Genomic DNA, 6,655 nt, shown 5'->3' with positions numbered 1-6,655 from the left:
ATTCCATCTATCCTCCATGCACTCTACCCTCAGTTTTTCCTAGCAAACGCTGAGGACAAGACAAGGGGAGTAGCCATCTTGATCTCTGCAACTAGAGCACAGAGTACAGATACACAGATACACCTAAGGCAGATTCATTCTAGTAAAGAGAAGGCTTGACGACCACACGTACTCGCTGGTCTCATATTATGCCCCAATAAGGGACAAACAGGATTTTTCCAAACAATGCTCCAAACCCTGAGTCCACTAATGGAAGGCACAGTGATTCTTGGAGGCGACTCCAATACGGCCTTCAATCAGGGTTTGGATAAAACCAAGCCCCTGAAATTGCAACTTACTCGACCCACTAAAAGAAGCTCCTTTGACCTGGTCTCTTGGCCTTACCTGTTTGTAGTGCTGCAATGCTGGGGTTTTGGTAGGAACTTCATGGGGCTCTTAGAAGCCCTTTACTCGAGCCCAGAAGCCAGGGTCAGACTGCAAGGAACTCGGAACCCATCAAGATCACCAGAGGCACTCACCAAGGTTGCCCTCTTTCACCCTTGATATTTGCGATAGCGATCGAAACATTGGCGATAGCCATCCAAACCCATCCAGATATCAAGGCTATTCAATGTGGTCAAGGTTCCTATGTCATTTGAAATGACATAGGAACCTTGGGCCCAGTACATAGGGATTTCCCTAATTCTCGGATCCAACTCTTTGTAAACTGGAGGGGATGTTCCGGACTATGTCAAACATACATCTAGTGCATTTTTTCTTTCTTCTCTTCTCTTTTTCATTCCTTTTCTTTTTCCCTTTCTCTGTTGCCTTCTTACTCATAAAACTCCTGTACAGTACTGACGTTATTTTGATAGTTCGGAGCCTTCATCAGTTAGACTAATCCAGTCTCCACTAAACTCAGGCAGTTCTAAGCTTGAGGTGCTGAGCCCATCTACAGATATGCTTGTTGACCTGGGATTTATATTAATTCTCTGGGTTAGATGTGTGGATCTACTCACCAGTCACTCCCAAAATCAGTGTGTTTCCAGTGGGGGTGTTGGGGGAGGTGGATGGTCTCATCCACTCACCACTGTTAAGTCAGACCTCCTGGGGTTGAGTAAGGCTCCCCCTTGTTACGCATAGAACAAGTAATGGTGTATAACTACATGATTGAATATTTGTGTTGCTCCTGACAAAACTATGCTCAATATGTTTTTTTCTCTGTATTCCTTATCTTTTGGAAAACAAATAAATATTTTGAAAATAAAAAAAAAAAAAGAATGGGCAAGTGCCCGCTTACCAAACTCAATGATCTTCTGTTTTGGAGAGTGGTGTGGGTTTTGCAACAGGCCTCCACAAAATCTGGCTCAAGGGACAGAGCTTGACCCCACATCACACTGTGCTAACGTTCAGCTGGATTTGAAGTGGATGTGAGGAGGGTGGCTTCCAGGCTGTCACCAAATAATTACGATGACTCTCTCCCTCTATAGCACAGGCCGCAACTCAGGCACAGCATGATCTATCATCCAAGTCACTGCTTGCTGATCCAGGCCATAGTCCCAAGACAGTGATCCTGTTCTCACACAGTTTTTATATTACCTTCACCAGCATTCTGTCCTCTTATCTCCAGCCTGCTGGTTTTGTAGTCCATAACAGTCCGACTTGAGTGCAAATTATGGCTCTTTGTACTACATGTCCCAAGATGCTTTGCTCCACTCTTAGATCTTATTCACTGTGTTCAGGATGTGATGACATAGAGCCCAGGCTGAGCACTAGGAGGGAACAGTCTCACTGTAGCAAGCGCTGCAAAGTGTCTCCTGACAATGCAGGCAATATTAGCCAGCTACTGGCTATATAATGAAAAAAGTTTTTATTTATTTATTTTTTTAAATTTGAATATTTGTACATGTGAGACTGTCAGCTGTGGCACATATTTTTGGAAACAGGACATAACATAAGTGTGGAGTCTATACAGCAAGTAGGCTAAGGTTCAGTTTATTTATTCCTCTTAACACCACTTTCCCATTTAGGCATAAGAATTTTGCTCCTCCGTATGCCCCAAGGTGCCCCAGGTGATTTTCACAATTTTATCAACACCCCTAATTAGTACCATAAGAAATACCTATAAGGGGGCATGGCTACTGTGCTGCTGGATGGAAGCTTGATAGAGTAGCTCCTCCAACATACCGGGCATATAAGCACTTAGAGGTGACCCTTGGGGCCGAAGACACTTCCAACTCCAAAAAGCTGCCACACTTCTTTCTCCCCTCGGAACAGTCACATGCTTAAGATGGCAGTGGTGGCGGCTCACCAACCTCATCCAACAGCTCCTCATGCTCCAAACAGAGCCCTGCACAATCTGGCGCTTCTAAAGCTTCACAGCCATGCCTGGCAGCATCAACCCCTTATGTCACAGAGCCCTGTTAAGATAAAACCAAGGCTGTCCACTGCTACATCACCTATAGAGATAAGCCACAGTTGCAACTCTATTAATACCACCAGGGAATTGGCCGACACATTCAGTTCCTTCCCTGCTACAAATCAGATTGTCTCTGAGTCAACCCTAAAGGACATGCTAGTGTCCCTGCAGGCCTCCCTGCATGCTGACCTTGATGGAATGTGTGACTAACTTTAAAATGGAGGTGCAGGAACTGGGAGAGAGAGTAGATAACATTGAGCAAAAAAATGGGGGAATTTGCATCTTCTCATAACACCCTAATAGATGCACACAATGACCAAGACAATGAAATGCAAAAGCTTAAAGCTAAATTTGAAGATATTGAAGACCACTCAAGGCCGAACAATGTGAAACTCAGAGGTGTCCTTGAGTCTATCCTAAACACTCAATTGAATCAATATGCCTGTGACCTGATCGGTCCTACCATCTATTCCAGCCTCAGAAATAGTAATCAATAGGATTCAAAAGGGATATACCTCCCTTTATAACTTAAATGATGATCCCGACACCCCTCAACCGCAGGATTCTAGTATTGAATCATTCCTGGCTTCCCTCCAATTGCCTACTCTTACAAACACTCAATTACAAACACCTAATGCACCTATAATTCTACAGAGATCAGTAGAGCTGATAGGTCCCTTCCAGTAGGCAAATCCCCAGGTACTGATGCAAACGACTACTATAAGCAGTTCCCGGAAGCCCTTACTCCAACTCTCTCTTCGGTGTTCACAGCTGCGATGACCTCGGCCTCCTTTCCCTCTGAGATGTTGCAGGCCTATATTCTAATGATATCAAAACCAGGAAAAGAGCCTACCTCTCCAACCAACTACAGGTCGATTTCCTTATTTAATACCTATGTTAAGTTATACGCAAAAATGTTAGCTCATAGACTAACCCCTATTCTTCCAGCCCTGATTAAACCAGACCAAACAGGTTTTATTTCTGGATGCCAGGTGTCGGATGCAACTAGAAGAGTCTTGGGTAAAATCCAACATGCTGGGGCCAGTCGGGTGCCTTCTCGCCATTTGACCGAGTCCATTGGAAATATATACACAATACTCTTAAGAAATTTGAATTCACAGGACCTGTCCTGTCTGCGATCCTAGCACTGTACTCAACACCCTCCGCCAAGGTATATACCTCCTTTTCCGGATTTCAAATGGAACCAGAGAGGGCTGCCCTCTGTCCCCACCCATATTTGATCTACTAATCAAACCCCTTGCAGAAGCCATTAAAGCATCTCCACAAATTACTGGATTTAGGTTCCAACAAAAATCCCATACCAAAAACCTGTTCGCTGATGACATAATTATCTTCTTAACAAACCCAGAATCCTCCCTTGCAGTAACAAATGAAATTCTCAAAACATTTAGTGAACTTTCTTATTATAAAGTAATTTCACTAAATATTTGCTATTAGACCTTGGTATTGACCCTGTTCTACGTAACAAACTCCAAAATTTCTACCACTACACTTGGAGCACTAAAGGTATTCCTTACCTAGGCATACATTTACTATCAAAAAGATAAAAAAGTACAGTGCTAACAAATAAAGGGTCATAAAACCGCTGTGAACAATATAAGTGAACTAGTACTGTGCACAGTGTCCACCATTAAAAGAAGAAGGAAGGCATATAGCGTAATTCAGTTTAAAACAATTTAATGTATAAAAAACAAAGAAAATACACTCACGTTTATTCAGTAAAAAAGCACTTAGATAAAAAGTGACAGTGGTCTCAGCATGGCTTCCCGACGTGTTTCGACTTATGAGTCATCATATGGGGTGCTGATCCACTGTGGTCACTGGGTTTTTATAGATACTAAGTACCCCCATAATGAAGAGCAGCTCTGTCTGATTGGTAATGCAATTCTAAGGTTACTTCCTGGTTCGGCCAAGATGGCGCCATAGCGTGCGTCCCAAGCCTCATTCTGACATGCTGAAGCGGAAATGACGTCCGACTACACCATATCAGATGTAGACAACCAAAAAGATGACACCGCTGTCAATGGGACAATAGCATGACATGATCGTCAATTAAATGCCGCTCTCGGAAGAGAGTCTTACACTGGAAACAGCATTATCAACAATTAGAGCAGGGACACACTATATCAAATGGATTTCAATGGTTTTCACAATAATATAAACGGTCAGGCCATATGAATGTACCACACATTCACACTCCCTCATCAAAACCATGGACTATAAGAAAAAAGATATATAAAAAATCAAAAAAATGACAATTTCATACTTAAAGGGAAATTAATTAATTAATTAATCTCATAAAGCTGATATTCATGATGGAAGCTGGTATAGTAACAACGCACCAATTATTGAATCTGAAAACTAATTTAAAATATACATAGAGCATATGGATACACAGATGATTCCATATGTACCAACTGCACCCAATAAAATCCAGAATGGTATAACATCATGCCTGTTTTTTTTTAATTAAGAGTAAGTTTATTGGAAAAAAGAAAAAAAAACTAACAACACAACTGGGTAAATACACATACAATCAGAGAGTACATGCAGCAAGAAATACAGGTACAACTTCTTTTTTACCTTCTGACAGCTTATACATTCACTATTATGTGATAGTTTAGGCTGCTATGAACCCATGAGTCACGAATAATAGAATGCAGTTTGTCGTTAAGTTAAGTTAAAGGAGAGAAAGATCTTAGAACCGACCCGTATATCTTACATGCATCGATAATCGATTGACAAACCTATATTTTAGTATATAAAAAAAAATAAAGAGGAAACAAAACAGTTATACCCCTAAAGGGTATAAACTACCTAATGTTAACAGACTTCTCAGAAGATATATTGTGTCCACTCCAACCCTTCTTGCAGACCGTTCCAGACCTATACTGCATCTCATATTTTGACTCACCCATGTCTCCCTGATCTCACCTCACATTTGTAAGAGCCTTTCTTATACTAATTGAGTTGGGCCTAGTCCCGGAGTATCCAACCAAAACTGCCGCATTGAATAAAATTTCTTCAGGGCATTACTATGTTGATAGGTAATCTTTTCCCGTATAACCAATCTATTTACCAATTCCACCCACTGTTCTCTAGTTGGTACCCTTGGGGTAATCCATAGTCTTGCAATTGCTTTGCGAGCTAAATACAGTAAGCGTAATACAGCAATGTGACAATTTGGCGAATGTGAGGGTATCTCCAGGGCACCCAGTAGGCACAGCACTGGATCGTGTAGAATCAGGAATTGGAATACCTGTGATATAGTATTGAGAACATATTTCCAGTACCTGAAGAGCTTTTGGCACTTCCACATCATGTGTAATAGATTGCCATTGTGGGCGCTGCATTTTGGACATAAGGGGGTATCTCTAAGTCCCCATTTGTGCAAACGAGCTGGGGTTCTGTATACTCCGTGCAATAAGTAAATATGGGATAACCTTTGTGATGTCGATACTGATACTAATGGTGCAAAAGTTAGACATAGCTCCCAAGTGTCTCTGTCTACAGGTCCCAGGTCTCTTTCCCACCCCCTTCTGCAAGTAAGTGTACTAGCGTCATGCATGAAATTAAGAAATCTCAGATATACTCTTGAAATCATACCCTTCCTCTCCTCAGTTAACAGTACATCGTTCATTAATGGGTGCACTATCGACCCAAGTGGAGACACTCTATTATCACTTTGAATAGCATGCCTCAACTGGAGGTATTTATAGAATTGTGTTCTGTGAAGAGAGAATTCCTCACTAACATCTGCAAAGGATTTGAGCATGGTTCCAGAGTATAGCTGAGTAATATACTGAATTCCCGCTTCCTCCAAAGTGCTGAAATTCTCAAGCTTGAGAAGCTCTTTAAAGTATTTATTCCTCCATATGGGAGTAAAGGAACACACCCCCTTTACCTTGAGAAGAGATCTAACGTACTTCCAGGGAGTGTTTAGTAGTGTGATAGTGGGAAGTGAATTTGGCATGTGTGTGAATTCTGCCTCCAAGTGGGCTAGAGCTGGGAGATTGGGCTCATTTGGGAGTAACAGGGATCTGATGGGGCAGGGCCGATCCTAGGGTCACCGGCGCCTGGGTGCAGAAATATTTCTAGCGCCCCCACATGGTCGTGGTCATCTTACCAATTCCTCCCCTTTACAAATGTTTCTATGACAACGACTCAAACACAAAGATGCTCCCCTAAAAAGTCTTTGTTACCTTGGAATCCTCCCATGATCTTTTAACAATAAAA

The sequence above is a fragment of the Aquarana catesbeiana genome, linkage group LG04 (assembly GCF_042186555.1).
Source record: "Aquarana catesbeiana isolate 2022-GZ linkage group LG04, ASM4218655v1, whole genome shotgun sequence".
Taxonomy (NCBI): Eukaryota; Metazoa; Chordata; class Amphibia; order Anura; family Ranidae; genus Aquarana; species Aquarana catesbeiana.
Note: the sequence above shows the minus strand (reverse complement) of the source record.